The following is a 17,422-nucleotide window of genomic DNA, read 5'->3' on the forward strand; positions in this document are numbered from 1 at the left end:
CTTTGAATTGGGGCCGGAAACTTGTTGGGAGCCAGTGGACCTGCTTTAAGAGGGACATTGGGTGCTTCCTATAATCAGCCTCAGTTAGTAACCTGAGCTCTGCGAGTGCAGCATTCTTCCGAATGAAGCCGAGAGTGTTTGATGACCGGGACATCCGTAGAGAGACCAAGGGGCTTGTTTACAAAGCCATTCCCCTCCCAACCCTGCTCTACGCCTGCGAAACGTGGACGTTCTACAGACGTCACACCAAACTTCTGGAGCGTTTCCATCAGCGTTGCCTCAGGAAAATCCTGCCAATCTCTTGGGAAGACAGGCGGACAAATGCCAGCGTGCTGGAAGAAGCAAAGACCACCAGCATTGAAGCCATGCTCCTACGCCAGTGATGGCGAACCTATGACACGCGTGTCAGCACTGACACGTCTAGCCAATTTTGCTGACACGCGGTGGTCACCTCTTGGGTTGTTAAGTGTTTTGTGGCCAAACTTGGTGTCATTTCATCCAGTTGTTTTTTTTGTTTACTCCGTCCTACAAATAAACAATACATTTATATATATATATATATATATAGATTATTATTATATCCTATTATATTATCCTATTAATATATTTTATATCATTATATTATTATATTATATTATTATTATATCATTCATTCTATTATTATAGTATATTATCATATTATTACTATTATATTACTATTATATTATTCATTATTCATGACTATATTGAAACTAGAATAGGGAGAAATCAGTGTGGAAACTTTGTGAAGCTTAAACTGCAAGAAGTACCATAGATTGTTGTACATGGAAATAACGGTAGTAAATAGTTTTTGATTTATTAAATACAATTATATATTACGCTTATACATTTTTGTTATTTAAACTATACATATTGCGAAATTATGGTTTTTTTTCTCAAAGTGACACACATTCCAAGTCATGTTTTTTGGCGAATTTTGACACACCAAGCGCAAAAGCTCACCCATCACCGTCCTACGCCATCAACTCCGCTGGACTGAAGGCCACGTTGTCCGAATGCCCAAAGATCACCGTCTCCCAAAGCAGTTACTCTACTCCGAACTCAAGAATGGGAAACGTAATGTTGGTGGGCAGGAAAAGAGATTTAAAGATAGGCTTAAAGCCAACCTTAAAAACTGTGGCATAGACACTGAGAACTGGGAAGCCCTGGCCCTTGAGCGCTCTAACTGGAGGTCAGCTGTGACCAGCAGTGCTGCGGAGTTCAAAGAGGCACGAACGGAGGGCTTAAGGGAGAAACATGCCAAGAGGAAGGCCCGTCAAGCCAACCCTGACCGGGACCGCCTTCTGTCTAGAAACCGATGTCTTCACTGCGGAAGGAAGAACATGCGGGTCAAGAATAGGTCTTTTCAGCCATCTATGGATCCATCCCCAAGACAACAGAAACGGAGGACCATCATCCTTGAACTACGAGGGATCGCCTAACTAAGTAAGTAAGTAAGTAAAGTAAGTAACCTGGCTGCCGATCTTTGCACCATTCCTGCAAAAGTGCGGAGAGAATGCTTCTGGAACACGGCCAGGCAGCCCGGAAAACTCACAGCAACCCTATGTTGAATTGGTTGAGACTCGATGCAATCACCACTGAAGAACTAGAGAAAAATGTGCCATAGCAGATGATGTCCCTCCCACAAAGACAAAGCTTTTGCAGTCGAATAAACTTCTTCTATGAGCTCATGATAAAACCAGTTAGGAAAGAATGGCATTTATGACCCAGGAACAAAAATCATCGTGTTTACATAGTGTGATTCTAAGTGTCTGCCAGGGTGGTGGGGAGGGGTCCGCAACAGAGTCAAGGGTGTCAAGGCCCTTTCCCTGTTGACTCCAAGTCCTGGGGTTGGCCAGGCGCTGACCCCAAGCTCGATGTTTGGCCCTGGAAAGAGAGGCGCCCTTTGTGTGACCCCACAGAGGGCACGAAGGGGCCGAAGAAGAAGGTGAGACGGAGGCAAGTGAAACCCGGTCGCCGGGCACTTCTCCCGCGGCGCACACGCAGAGGCGCCGGCTGGCCACCCGAGAAGGCGGATCGATGGCTGGAGCGGCAGCAGAGTAACAGGAGACGCAGGGCAACTAGAAGCCCCCCACCCGGCCTGCCCGCCCGCAAGCCCCCCAACCGAAAGGGCAGCCTTGGCACTCAAGAGGAAGGGGGCCTGCTTTACACCAATAATAATAATAATAATAATAATAATAATAATAATAGCCATCAGAACAAAGGCCATTCAGGCCAAGATCGAAAAATCAGCTGATGACCCAAAATGAAGACTCTGCAAGGAACCGACGAAACCATGGATCATATCCTCAGCTGCTGTAAGAAAATCGCACAGACAGACTACAAACAGAGGCACAACTATGTGGCCCAAATGATCATTGGAACTTATGCCTCAAGTACCATCTCCCAGCAGCAAAGAACTGGTGGGATCACAAACCTGCAAAAGTCTTGGAAAATGAGCACGCAAAGATATTGTGGGACTTCCGAATCCAGACTGACAAAGTTCTGGAACACAACACACCAGACATCACAGTTGTGGAAAAGAACAAGGTTTGGATCATTGATGTCGCCATCCCAGGTGACAGTCGCATTGACGAAAAACAACAGGAAAAACTCAGCCGCTCTCAGGACCTCAAGATTGAACTTCAAAGACTCTGCAGAAACCAGTGCAGGTGGTCCCGGTGGTGATGGGCACACTGGGTGCCGTGCCAAAAGATCTCAGCCGGCATTTGGAAACAATAGACATTGACAAAATTACGATCTGCCATCTGCAAAAGGCCACACCGACTGGATCTGCTCGCATCATCCGAAAATACATCGCACAGTCCTAGACACTTGGAAGTGTTCGACTTGTGATTTTGTGATACGAAATCCAGCATAGACATCTTGCTTGCTGTGTCATAATAAAATAATAATAATAATAATAATACATTATTTGTATTCCGCCCTATCTCCCCGAGGGGAGTCAGGGCGGACTCAGCATATATAGACATAAAGGCAAGCATTCACTGCCTAGAAACAATGGCATACAGATATACAGATAAAGGTAAAGGCTTCCCCCTTCATAAGGCAAAGGTTTTCCCCTGACGTTAAGTCCAGTCATGACCGACTCTGGGGGTTGGTGCTCATCTCCATTTCTAAGCCCAAGAGCCGGCGTTGTCCATAGACTCCTCCAAGGTCATGTGGCCACTGGCATGACTGCATGGAGCGCCAATGTTACCTTCCCGCCGGAGCGGTACCTATTGATCTACTCACACTCTGGGGGTTGGTGCTCATCTCCACTTCTAAGCCCAAGAGCCGGCGTTGTCCGTAGACTCCTCCAAGGTCATGTGGGCACTGGCATGACTGCATGGAGCGCCAATGTTACCTTCCCGCCGGAGCGGTACCTATTGATCTACTCACACTCTGGGGGTTGGTGCTCATCTCCATTTCTAAGCCCAAGAGCCGGCGTTGTCCGTAGACACCTCCAAGGTCATGTGGCCACTGGCATGACTGCATGGAGCGCCAATGTTACCTTCCCGCCGGAGCGGTACCTATTGATCTACTCACACTCTGGGGGTTGGTGCTCATCTCCACTTCTAAGCCCAAGAGCCGGCGTTGTCCGTAGACTCCTCCAAGGTCATGTGGGCACTGGCATGACTGCATGGAGCGCCAATGTTACCTTCCCGCCGGAGCGGTACCTATTGATCTACTCACACTCTGGGGGTTGGTGCTCATCTCCATTTCTAAGCCCAAGAGCCGGCGTTGTCCGTAGACACCTCCAAGGTCATGTGGCCACTGGCATGACTGCATGGAGCGCCAATGTTACCTTCCCGCCGGAGCGGTACCTATTGATCTACTCACACTCTGGGGGTTGGTGCTCATCTCCACTTCTAAGCCCAAGAGCCGGCGTTGTCCGTAGACACCTCCAAGGTCATGTGGCCACTGGCATGACTGCATGGAGCGCCAATGTTACCTTCCCGCCGGAGCGGTACCTATTGATCTACTCACACTCTGGGGGTTGGTGCTCATCTCCACTTCTAAGCCCAAGAGCCGGCGTTGTCCATAGACTCCTCCAAGGTCATGTGGCCACTGGCATGACTGCATGGAGCGCCGTTACCTCCCGCCGGAGCAGTACCTATTGATCTACTCACACTCTGGGGGTTGGTGCTCATTTCCATTTCTAAGCCCAAGAGCCGGCGTTGTCCGTAGACTCCTCCAAGGTCATGTGGGCACTGGCATGACTGCATGGAGCGCCAATGTTACCTTCCCGCCGGAGCGGTACCTATTGATCTACTCACACTCTGGGGGTTGGTGCTCATCTCCACTTCTAAGCCCAAGAGCCGGCGTTGTCCGTAGACTCCTCCAAGGTCATGTGGCCACTGGCATGACTGCATGGAGCGCCGTTACCTTCCCACCGGAGCGGTACCTATTGATCTACTCACACTCTGGGGGTTGGTGCTCATCTCCATTTCTAAGCCCAAGAGCCGGCGTTGTCCATAGACTCCTCCAAGGTCATGTGGCCACTGGCATGACTGCATGGAGCGCTGTTACCTTCCCACCGGAGCGGTACCTATTGATCTACTCACACTCTGGGGGTTGGTGCTCATTTCCATTTCTAAGCCCAAGAGCCGGCGTTGTCCGTAGACTCCTCCAAGGTCATGTGGCCACTGGCATGACTGCATGGAGCGCCGTTACCTTCCCACCGGAGCGGTACCTATTGATCTACTCACACTCTGGGGGTTGGTGCTCATCTCCACTTCTAAGCCCAAGAGCCGGCGTTGTCCGTAGACTCCTCCAAGGTCATGTGGCCACTGGCATGACTGCATGGAGCGCCGTTACCTTCCCACCGGAGCAGTACCTATTGATCTACTCACACTCTGGGGGTTGGTGCTCATCTCCACTTCTAAGCCCAAGAGCCGGCGTTGTCCGTAGACTCCTCCAAGGTCATGTGGCCACTGGCATGACTGCATGGAGCGCCGTTACCTTCCCACCGGAGCGGTACCTATTGATCTACTCACACTCTGGGGGTTGGTGCTCATCTCCATTTCTAAGCCGAAGAACCAGCGTTGTCCGTAGACACCTCCAAGGTCATGTGGCCACTGGCATGACTGCATGGAGCGCTGTTACCTTCCCACCGGAGCAGTACCTATTGATCTACTCACACTCTGGGGGTTGGTGCTGATCTCCATTTCTAAGCCCAAGAGCCGGCGTTGTCCGTAGACTCCTCCAAGGTCATGTGGCCACTGGCATGACTGCATGGAGCGCCGTTACCTTCCCACCGGAGCGGTACCTATTGATCTACTCACACTCTGGGGGTTGGTGCTCATCTCCACTTCTAAGCCCAAGAGCCGGCGTTGTCCGTAGACTCCTCCAAGGTCATGTGGCCACTGGCATGACTGCATGGAGCGCCGTTACCTTCCCACCGGAGCGGTACCTATTGATCTACTCACACTCTGGGGGTTGGTGCTCATCTCCATTTCTAAGCCGAAGAACCAGCGTTGTCCGTAGACACCTCCAAGGTCATGTGGCCACTGGCATGACTGCATGGAGCGCTGTTACCTTCCCACCGGAGCAGTACCTATTGATCTACTCACACTCTGGGGGTTGGTGCTGATCTCCATTTCTAAGCCCAAGAGCCGGCGTTGTTCATAGACTCCTCCAAGGTCATGTGGCCACTGGCATGACTGCATGGAGCGCCGTTACCTTCCCGCCGGAGCAGTACCTATTGATCTACTCACACTCTGGGGGTTGGTGCTCATCTCCACTTCTAAGCCCAAGAGCCGGCGTTGTCCGTAGACTCCTCCAAGGTCATGTGGGCACTGGCATGAGTGCATGGAGCGCCAATGTTACCTTCCCGCCCATGGATGCAAGCAGAGTTCGAGGGGGCCAAGGGCCGGGGGGCTTGCCAAGGACTCACTCACCCCTTGAGCCGTGCCATAGAGGTAGGTGCCTGCTTGCGCTGGGCCGGGCCCCTTCCTCCTGGCACCAAGCAGAGAGTGCCTGCAAGAGGGAAGGGAGCTCCTTTGCTGCAGGAAGTCTTTGCAGGGAGAGGAGAAAGGAAGGGAGAGAGTGCTGCCACCCACCACCGCCTTGGGGCACCTCCAGCTCCTAGAACGAATGAACGAACGGCCTGCCGAGCTCCTGGAAGAGGAACAAAAGCACAGCCTCCCTTCTGCTGCCAACTCCAACTCCTCCTCCTCCTGCCTCACCCAAAGCAGAAGGTCCCTCTGGAAGGGCAAGTTTAGGGCAGAAAGTGGGGTGCACCCCCCCCCCCCCAAAGGAGCAGCGCAGGATGCAGGCCCAGGGGAGGGTCTTGGGATGCACAAGAAAACCGCACTACAAACTAGAGCTGACAGCTGGCACAACAAAACATTGCATGGAAAGTTCCTTGACAAAATTGAAGGAAAAGCTGTTGCTATTATTATTACTATTATTATTATTATTATTATTATTATTATTATTATTATTATTATTTCCACATTTAACACAATCCTCCCATATAAACTGGATCTTGGATTGTCATATTCCACTGGCTCTTGGGCTTAGAAGTGGAGATGAGCACCAACCCCCAGAGTGTGAGTAGATAAATAGGTACCGCTCCGGCGGGAAGGTAACGGCGCTCCATGCAGTCATGCCTGTGGCCACATGACCTTGGAGATGTCTACGGACAACGCCGGCTCTTTGGCTTAGAAATGGAGATGAGCACCAACCCCCAGAGTGTGAGTAGATCAATAGGTATTGCTCCGGCGGGAAGGTAATGGCGCTCCATGCAGTCATGACCTAGGAGGTGTCTACGGACAACGCCGGCTCTTGGGCTTAGAAATGGAGATGAGCACCAACCCCCAGAGTGTGAGTAGATAAATAGGTACCGCTCCGGCGGGAAGGTAACGGCGCTCCATGCAGTCATGCCTGTGGCCATATGACCTTGGAGGTGTCTACGGACAACGCCGGCTCTTGGGCTTAGAAATGGAGATGAGCACCAACCCCCAGAGTGTGAGTAGATCAATAGGTATTGCTCCGGCGGGAAGGTAATGGCGCTCCATGCAGTCATGACCTAGGAGGTGTCTACGGACAACGCCGGCTCTTGGGCTTAGAAATGGAGATGAGCACCAACCCCCAGAGTGTGAGTAGATAAATAGGTACCGCTCCGGCAGGAAGATAACGGCGCTCCATGCAGTCATGCCTGTGGCCATATGACCTTGGAGGTGTCTACGGACAACGCCGGCTCTTGGGCTTAGAAATGGAGATGAGCACCAACCCCCAGAGTGTGAGTAGATCAATAGGTACCGCTCCGGCAGGAAGGTAACGGCGCTCCATGCAGTCATGCCAGTGGCCACATGTCTGGACGTTCCCAGAGGGTGAGATGAGGTCATGACACCCCTTCGGCCGATCCCACTCCCAACACTGGGAGGCCACAGGGCTGTGTGTGGAGTCCTCTGCCTTACACTTTGTGCACAAACGGCTGCACCCCTGCCCATAACAATAACATTACCGAATTTGCGGATGACACAACGGTGGTGGGGCTCCTTATCCACGAAGGGGAGGGGTCTGCCTGTCGGGACGAGGTGGGCTGGCTGCACTCTCGGTGCAAGGACAGTCCTATGGTTCTGAACATCAGTGAGAGCAAGGAGCTCATAATGGACTACAGAAAGAACAGAAAATAAACCCATCCCTAGGTCATAAATGAGGGGCCACGTGGAGTGGGTGGCCAGTTTGAAGTTCCTGGGTGTTGCTGTGAAGGAGGACCTGATCTGGGACAGCCTTGGTGAAGAGAGCCCAGCAGAGACTCTACTGTCGGAGACTTCTCAGGAACTAACCACTGGATGGAAAACGGTGGGTGACTTTCCTCCGCTGTGCTCTAGAGAGTGCCTTGACCTACCACATCTGCGCATGGCTTGGTAACTGCATAGAGGCAGATTGATGGGAAGACTACCCTCTTTCTCCCCTCTCTGGAAGAACTTTACAAGTCTTACAGCCTTAAGAAAACTCACAGCATTCTTGGACATCCATCTCACCTGTATATTCTTTTTTTTTTTAAATTATTGCCATCTAGCAGGCGGTACAGGGTGACAAAGATAAGGACAAACCGGATGAGAGGCGGCTTTTATCCTAGAGCTGTAACTATATTGAACTACATGGCTTCACATTGATTTGGCCTTGGGGGATGTCACATAGGGATTAGAATGTGGAGGGACGGGTGTGTTGTTTTTGTGATGTGTGTAATGCTGGGGAAGGCATTTGATTTCATTGTGCAATTGTCCAACGACAATAAAACTATCCTATTCTATTCTGTTCCATTCTATGCATTTTTATTGTACTGTTTTAAATGTACAGTAGAGTCTCACTTATCCAACATAAACGGGCCGGCAGAATGTTGGATAAGCGAATATGTTGGATAATAAGGACATTAAGGAAAAGCCTATTAAACATCAAATTAGGTTATGATTTTACAAATGAAACACCAAAACATCATGTTAGACAACAAATTTGGCAGAAAAGGTAGTTCAATACGCAGTAATGCTATGTAGTAATTACTGTATTTATGAATTTAGCAGCAAAATATCACAATATATTGAAAACATTGACTACAAAAATGCGTTGGATAATCCAGAACGTTGGATAAGCGAGTGTTGGATAAGTGAGACTCTACTGTATTTATTGTATTATGCTAAATTGATTGTTTTAATTGCCTATGTTTTATTTTTAGTACTGTGTATACGACATTGAATTTTATAATAATAATTTTGCCAGATTGTGAGCCGCCCTGAGTCCCTTCGGGTGAGAAGGGCGGCATAGAAATGATGGAAATAAATAGATGTATTTGTGTATATACCTGGTGTTGCTTGAATGTCATTGGGACCACTGCCTGCCTACTTTCTCCCTTCTCCAGCTCTGAGAAGGAAGGCCTTCCTCACAATGTCTTATTATTGCCACTTGGCAGACAGTACAGGGTGACAAAGACAAGGACAAACAGACGGAGAGACAGCATGTATCCTAGAGCTGTAACTATATTGAATCACATGGCTTTGCATTAATGTGGCATTCGGGGAACTGCCATAGTGATTAGAATGTGGAGGGACTGGTGTGTTGTTTTTGTGATGTGTGTAATGCTGGGGAAGGCATTTGATTTCATTGTGCAATTGTCCAACGACAATAAAACTATCCTATTCTGTTCTGTTCTATTCTATGTATTTGTGTATATACCTGATGTATACCTCTGAGGATGCCTGCCATAGATGTGGGTGAAACGTCAGGAGAAAATGCTTCTGGAACATGGCCACACAGCCCGAAAGACATACAACAACCCTGTGATCCCGGCCATGAAAGCCTTCGACAACACATACCTGATGTTGCTTGAATGTCATTGGAACCACTGCCTGCCTACTTTCTCCCTTCTCCAGATCTGAGAAGGAAGGCCTTCCTCACAATGTCTTATTATTGCCACCTGGCAGGCAATACAGGGTGACAAAGACAAGGACAAACAAACTGAGAGACAATTTCTATCCTAGAGCTGTGGTTATATTGAACTCCATGGCTTTGCATTGAAGTAGTGTTGAGGGCTGTGTGATGGGTGTGTTGTTTTGTGTTGTGTGCCCGGGAAGGCATTTAATTTTGTTGTACAGTGACAATGAAGTTATTCTATTTCTTGTATTTCTATTCTGTGAAAGCAGGTCAAACGCAGGAGAGAAAAGGGAGCTCTGTGCTGGAGGATGTTCCACGAGGCAAAGAAAAGGTCAAGACGAGAAAGCGAGAAAGTCAAGGAGAGGGAGAAAAGGGGAAGGAGACCAAGAGTGGAGGCCCAAAGAGGAAGACGATGAGAGAAAGCCTCCTTCCTTCCGCCTTGGGTTCAAAAAGTGGAAGCAGAGCAGGGTTGGGGGGGACGACAAAGAGAGAACGAGTGAATGAGGGAGAGAACGAGAAGTAGAAAGAATGAGGGAGGGAGAGTTTGTGGCCCCCAGCAAGCAGGTGAAGGTACATATATCTGGGGGGGGGGGGGGGTCATTATCATCATCATTATTATCATCATCATGAGCCAACAATGTGATGCGGCTGCTAAAAAAGCCAATGGGATTCTGGCCTGCATCAAGAGGGGAATAGCGTCTAGATCCAGGGAAGTCCTGCTCCCCCTCTTTCTATTCTGCCTTGGTCAGACCACACCTGGAATCACACTGTGTCCAATTCTGGGCACCACAATTGAAGGGAGATGTTGACAAGCTGGAAAGCGTCCAGAGGAGGGTGACTAAAATGATTAAGGGTCTGGAGAACAAGCCCTATGAGGAGCGGCTTAAAGAGCTGGGCATGTTTAGCCTGCAGAAGAGAAGGCTGAGAGGAGACATGAGAGCCATGTACAAATACGTGAAGGGAAGTCATAGGGAGGAGGGAGGGAGGGAGCTTGTTTTCTGCTGCCCTGCAGACTAGGACGCAAGGGAACAAGGGCTTCAAACTACAGGAAAGGAAGGAGATTCCGTCTGAACATCAGGAAGAACTTCCTCACTGTGAGAAGGGCTGTTCAGCAGTGGAACTCTCTGCCCCAGACTGTGGTGGAGGCTCCTTCTTTGGAGGCCTTTAAACAGAGGCTGGATGGCCATCTGTCGGGGGTGCTTTGAATGCGATTTCCTGCTTCTTAGCAGGGGGTTGGACTGGATGGCCCATGTGGTCTCTTCCAACTCTACTATTCTATGATTCTATGATTCTATGATCATCATCATCATCCAGAATTCTGACTCTTGACTTACAAGAAGCACTGCTTGACTATCACACAAAAAGTGGGTGCTAGAAACAATATCATACGAAAGCGGACTGGCGCAACCTGGACACCACAACCAGGCACCGTGAAGACGACACCTGCCCTTAGAATCATAGAATAGTAGAGTTGGAAGAGACCTCATGGGCCATCCAGTCCAACCCCCTGCTAAGAAGCAGGAAATCGCATTCAAAGCACCCCCGACAGATGGCCATCCAGCCTCTGCTTAAAAGCCTCCAAGGAAGGAGCCTCCACCACGGCCCCGGGGAGAGAGTTCCACTGGTGAACAGCCCTTCTCACCGTGAGGAAGTTCTTCCTGATGTTCAGGTGGAATCTCCTTTCCTGTAGTTTGAAGCCTTTGTTCCCTTGTGTCCTAGTCTGCAGGGCAGCAGAAAACAAGCTCCCTCCCTCCTCCCTGTGACTTCCCTTCACGTATTTGTACATGGCTATCATGTCTCCTCTCAGCCTTCTCTTCTGCAGGCTAAACATGCCCAGCTCTTTAAGCCGCTCCTCATAGGGCTTGTTCTCCAGACCCTTCATCATTTTAGTTGCCCTCCTCTGGACGCTTTCCAGCTTGTCAACATCTCCCTTCAACTGCGGTGCCCAGAATTGGACACAGTGTGATTCCAGGTGTGTTCTGACCAAGGCAGAATAGAATAAGGGGGAGCAGGACTTCCCTGGATCTAGACGCTATTCCACTATTGATGCAGGACAGAATCCCATTGGCTTTTTTAGCTGCCGCATCACATTGTAGGCTCATGTTCCCCTTCCTCCCCACGAGGACTCCAAGGTCTTTTTCGCACACACTGCTGTCAAGCCAGGCATCGTCCCCCATTCTGTATCTTTGATTTCCATTTTTTCTGCCGAAGTGAAGTATCTTGCATTTGTCCCTGTTGAACTTCATTTTGTGAGTTTCGGCCAATCATCTCTCTACTCTGTCAAGATCGTTTTGGATTCTGCTCCTGTCTTCTGGAGTGTTGGCTCTCCCTCCCAGTTTGGTGTCGTCTGCAAACTTGATGATCGTGCCTTCTCAAGTTTGCAGACGACACCAAACTGGGAGGGAGAGCCAACACTCCAGAAGACAGGAGCAGAATTCAAAACGATCTTGACAGACTAGAGAGATGGGCCGAAACTAACAAAAACTAACTCTTGATGAGACATGCCGCATTATCACAGGATGTCTACGTCCTACACCATGAGAAATTATATTGTTTAGCCGGCATTGCACCACCTGACATCCTCCAGGAAGTAGCAGCCAGCCATGAAAGAACCAAGGCAGTGACATCTCAAGCCCATCCCTTGTTTGGAAATCAGCCAGCAGGCCAACGCCTTCAATCAAGAAACAGCTTTCCAAGGTCTACAGAGATCATTGCAGGAACACCTCAGCAAGCGAGAGTCCAAAAGTGGCAGGCTAAAACCCGGAACCCCAATCAGTGGCTAAGAATGGATGACAGACCCCCCCCCCCCCCCCCCGGCACAGAAAAGACTTGGAAGGCGCTGAACAGACTGCAGGCTCTGTCACCATGAAATGCAGAGCCAACCTGAAGAATTGGGGCCACAAAGTGGAGTCCTCGACCAGCGAGTGTGGAGAAGAGCAAACCACGGACCATGGACTACAATGCAGCCTGAGTCCTACCACGTGTGCATTGGAGGACCTTCTCACAGTGACACCAGAGACACTCACTCCAAGTGACCATTTTTATGTACAGTAGAGTCTCACTTATCCAACATTCGCTTATCCAACTTTCTGGATTATCCAACGCATTTTTGTAGTCAATGTTTTCAATATATCATGATTTTTGGGTGCTAAATTCATAAATACAGTAATTACTACGTAGCATTACTGCATATTGAAGTACTTTTTCTGTCAAATTTGTTGTATAACATGATGTTTTGGTGCTTAATTTGTAAAATCATAATGTAATTTGATGTTTATTAGGCTTTTCCTTAATCCCTCCTTATTATCCAACATATTCGCTTATCCAATGTTCTGCCGGGCCGTTTATGTTGAATAAGTGAGACTCTACTGTAATTGCATTTAATTGTTTTTAATTTGCCTTTTGTTTGTATTGTTATATTGTGTGTTGAGGCCTTGGCCTTTGTAAGCCACATCGAGTCCTTCGGGAGATGCTAGCGGGGTACAAATAAAGTTTAATAATAATAATAATAATAATAATAATAATAATAATAATAATAATTGCATTTTAACTGTGTCTTTTGGCCTTGTCCCCATGTAAGCCGCCCCAAGTCCCTTCGGGGAGATAGAAGCAGGGTACAAAAATAAAGTTGTTGTTGTTTTGGTTGTTGTTGTTGTTATGGTCAAAGGACATTTAGTATCAGGTCAAGTTTTTAACTTTGTGGTTTTTCTATACATTGTAACTGTATTCTCGGTTCTCTCTGACATGATAAATAAATAAATCCAAAATTCTACCACACTGCTACTATTTAATTGGGTTTTTTTTAACTTTTGTATTTCACTTTTTAAACTTGTTTAGTGTGGGATTGTTAGCCACCCTGAGTCCACACAGGTAGAGATAAAAGGCAGGGTCTAAATAAAGATAATAATAATAATAATTCTAAAATGTGAATCCTGCATAGACTGTAATGTCAAAGGCTTTTCCCTTTAATTCCATGGAGGGCTGGAATTTTCCATCCGAAAATATATTCCCCTCACCATGAAATGAACTTGTTTATATAATGCCTATTCCTGTTAACTTGAACAAATGTGTCCTCACAAAACTTGGAGACACGCAGTCAGACAATAGGAATGTAGCTGCCGTGAGTGTCACAACATCTGGGCGATCCGTGTCATTATTCCCTAATTGGTTCTATCATAAATACATGGGAAAAGTTAATTAAACTGAAAAACCTTTCTCTCTGCTAGAGCACATTTGGCTCTGGTTCTTCAATGGAGATCTCGTCGTAGAGTTGTTGTGTGTCTTCCGGGCTGTCTGGCCATGTTCCAGAAGCATTCTCTCCTGACATTTCACCCACATCTATGGCAGGCATCCTCAGGGGTTGTGAGGATCCCGGCCATGAAAGCCTTCGACAACACATTGAACATCTCATCGTAGAGCCTTACCAAATTCTAGTTGGTGGCAGCCACAAAAACGGAAGTTTCTGCAGTCTCACAACTCCTTTCAAAGCAAGGACCGCACAAGGAGGCAGGAAATGACACTTGCGAGCCAGGAACAGACAAAGTTTGTGACACACACAGAGTTATGTTTCAAATAGAAGTGACTCTGTTCACGGCTACAGGTTTCTCTGCTTGGGCTTTGTCAACAGAACCCATCTTGGCTGGCTTATTTGTGTTCTTGACTTTCCTAAGAGTGTCTCTGAAGCGGAACTTCCCTCTCAAACTTTGTGAAGTCCCCGAGGAAACCTTGGCAAGAGGGATGGCAAGGCGCGGGTTAGTATTATTCTGGGATGTGGTGAGTTCTCCAGGAAGTCTGGCCATGTTCCAGAAGCATCCTCTCCTGACGTTTCGCCCACATGTATGGCAGGCATGCATCCTCAGAGGTTGTGAGGTCTGATGGAAATTATTATTCTTATTCTTATTATTTGTATTCATGGGCCCCTGGTGGCACAGTGTGTTAAAGCGCTGAGCTGCTGACCTTGTGGACCAAAAGGTTGCAAGTTCAAATCCCGGGAGCGGAATAAGCGCCCGCTGTTAGCCCCAGCTCCTGCCAACCCAGCAGTTCGAAAACATGCCAATGTGAGTAGATCAATAGCTACTGCTCCGGCGGGAAGGTAACAGCACTCCATGCCGTCATGCCAGTGGCCACATGACCTTGGAGGTGTCTACGGACATGCAAATGTGAGTAGATCAATAGGTACCGCTCCGGCGGGAAGGTAACGGCGCTCCATGCCGTCATGCCAGTGGCCACATGACCTTGGAGGTGTCTACGGACAACGCTGGCTCTTCAGCTTAGAAATGGAGATGAGCACCAACCCCCCAGATTTGGACACGACTGGACTTAACGTCAGGGGAAAACCTTGACCTTTACTATGTATTCATACCCCACTTTATCTCTTCTGAAGGGGACTCAAAGCAGCTCGACATAAAAGCATTAGGATACTAAAAGTATATTAGGAAATAAGGAACAACACTCTGAAAACAGGGGGATTCCAGGCAGGAAGCAATCAGGGCCAGCTAACAACTCCCAACAAAGGACGCCCCCAGGCAGGAAGCAGCCAGGCTTTGAAGCTGCAAGGCTATTCAATGCTAATCACTCTTGCCTCCAACAGACAAGAGTTCTTTCTTTCTCCCACCCTGGACATCATTCCAGAGATATCTATCTATCGATTGATTAATAGATATAGATATATATATCTGTATTATTACTTTATGTCTCTATTATTACTTTATTTGCTTGGTTATTTATGTCTTGTTGTATGCAATGGTTTTAATTGATTATGTTATATGACTGTTGTATCTTTGTTATAAATTTTTGGCATGTGTTTTAAACTGTTTATACTTTGTTTCTGTTTTGGGCTATGCCCCTATGATAGCCCCCAAGTCCCTTCGGGGAGATGGTGGCAGGATAGAAAAAATAAAGTATTATTATTATTATTATTATTATAGAGATATATATACAGTAGAGTCTCACTTATCCAAGCCTCGCTTATCCAAGTTTCTGGATTATCCAAGCCATTTCTGTAGTCAATGTTTTCAATATATCATGATATGTTGGTGCTAAATCCATAAATACAGTAATTACTACATAACATTAATGTGTAATGAACTACAGTAGAGTCTCACTTATCCAACATAAACGGGCAGGCAGAACGTTGGATAAGTGAATATCTTGGATAATAAGGAGAGATTAAGGAAAAGCATATTAAACATTAAATTAGGTTATGATTTTGCAAATTAAGCACCAAAACATCATGTTATAAAACAAATTTGACAGAAAAAGTAGTTCAATACACATTATTGCTATGTAGTAATTACTGTATTTTCGACTTTAGCACCAAAATATCACGATGTATTGAAAACATTGACTACAAAAATGCGTTGGATAATCCAGAATGTTGGATAAGCGAGTGTTGGATAAGTGAGACTCTACTGTAGTTCAATACACAGTAATGCTATGTAGTAATTACTGTATTTTCGACTTTAGCACCAAAATATCACGATGTATTGAAAACATTGACTACAAAAATGCGTTGGATAATCCAGAATGTTGGATAAGCGAGTGTTGGATAAGTGAGACTCTACTGTAGTTCAATACAAAGTAATACTATGTAGTAATTACTGTATTTACAAATTTAGCACCAAAATATCACGATGTATTGAAAACATTGACTACAAAAATGCGTTGGATAATCCAGAACGTTGGATAAGCGAGTGTTGGATAAGTGAGACTCTACTGTACTTTTTCTGTCAAATGTGTTGTATAACATGATGTTTTAGTGCTTAATTTGTAAAATCATAACCTAATTTGATGTTTAATAGGCTTTTCCTTAATCCCTCCTTATTATCCAATATATTCACTTATCCAAGCTTCTGCCGGCCCGTTTAGCTTGGATAAGTGAGACTCTACTGTAGTTCATTACACATTAATGTTATGTAGTAATTACTGTATTTATGGATTTAGCACCAACATATCATGATATATTGAAAACATTGACTACAGAAATGGCTTGGATAATCCAGAAACTTGGATAAGCGAGGCTTGGATAAGTGAGACTCTACTGTATATATATCTCTATAATAATAATAATAATAATATATATATATATATATATATATATAGAGAGAGAGAGAGAGAGAGAGCTCAACCCCTCTTGCCTAGTTTCCAACAGACCTCACAACCTCTGAGGATGCCTGCCACAGAAGTGGGCGAAGCGCCAGGAGAGAATGCTGCTTCTGGAACCTGGCCATGCCGCCCAAAAGACTCACCCAATTGTTCTATTTCTTGATGCCCCTCTTGATCTCTCCCGGAGGGGGTCTCAAAGCGGCTTGACACAAAAGCATCCGTACATAACGCAAAACATACAACTATGCAAACCTCAAAACAGAATGAAACACAAACAGCACTAAAAGGAATCCAGAGTTAAAGTCCGCTGGGGCGGGGGCGGGGGCGGGGGCGGGCAGGAGCACCCCGGGCGGGGTCTGGACCCTCGACCCTCGCACCAGGACCCTCCCTCCCTCCCTCCCCAAAGCGGGGCCAGACCCCACCCCCCCCACCCACCCACCCCCCCTCTCCTCACCCTGGTTTCTCTGGCTGTCCCGCTCCTTCTTCTTCTTCTTCTTCTTCTTCTTCTTCTTCTTCTTCTTCTTCTTCTTCTTCGTCCTCCTCTTCCTCGGAGGGCGGGGGCGGGAGGGGGGGAGGGGGGAGGGAGGGGGGAGAGGGGGCCCGGAGCCAAAAAAGGGGCCCTTCCGATAAGGACCGACCGGGACCCGAGGGCGAGGAGGGAGCCCGAGGCCATCTAGTCCGCCCTGCCTCTTCCACCGCACAGGAAGACCCCGCCCGAGCCTTCCCGACAGACGGCCACGCAGCCTCCCTCCGAGCCAGGACCCTTCCCCACCCTCAGGGCGGCCCTGAAGACCCTCCAAGCCCTGCGGGCGGGGGAAGGGGAGGGAGGGGGAGGAGGGGGTCGAGGGGATGGAGAAGCCGCAGCCAGGGGGGGCCCCGGAGGCCATCTAGACCAGGGGTCCCCAAACTAAGGCCC

General features: G+C 47.8%; 1 protein-coding gene across 3 annotated transcripts in view; it reads right to left on the bottom strand.

The window, feature by feature from the left end:
- LOC100552359 (phospholipid-transporting ATPase ID) overlaps positions 1 to 17,050 on the bottom strand; it is a 121,605-nt gene extending 104,555 nt beyond the window's left edge. The window contains exon 1 of one of the 3 annotated variants that reach the window (XM_062966491.1): positions 16,961 to 17,050. The gene's annotated coding sequence lies outside the window, so the exon portion shown is untranslated. Of the gene's footprint in view, positions 1 to 5,921; positions 6,064 to 16,649; positions 16,741 to 16,960 lie in introns of those variants that run through there. The other 2 variants (XM_062966493.1, XM_062966492.1) reach the window with 2 other exon arrangements.
- Between the last annotated feature and the right edge of the window lie 372 nt (positions 17,051 to 17,422).

The sequence above is a fragment of the Anolis carolinensis genome, unplaced genomic scaffold (assembly GCF_035594765.1).
Source record: "Anolis carolinensis isolate JA03-04 unplaced genomic scaffold, rAnoCar3.1.pri scaffold_21, whole genome shotgun sequence".
NCBI lineage: Eukaryota > Metazoa > Chordata > Lepidosauria > Squamata > Dactyloidae > Anolis > Anolis carolinensis.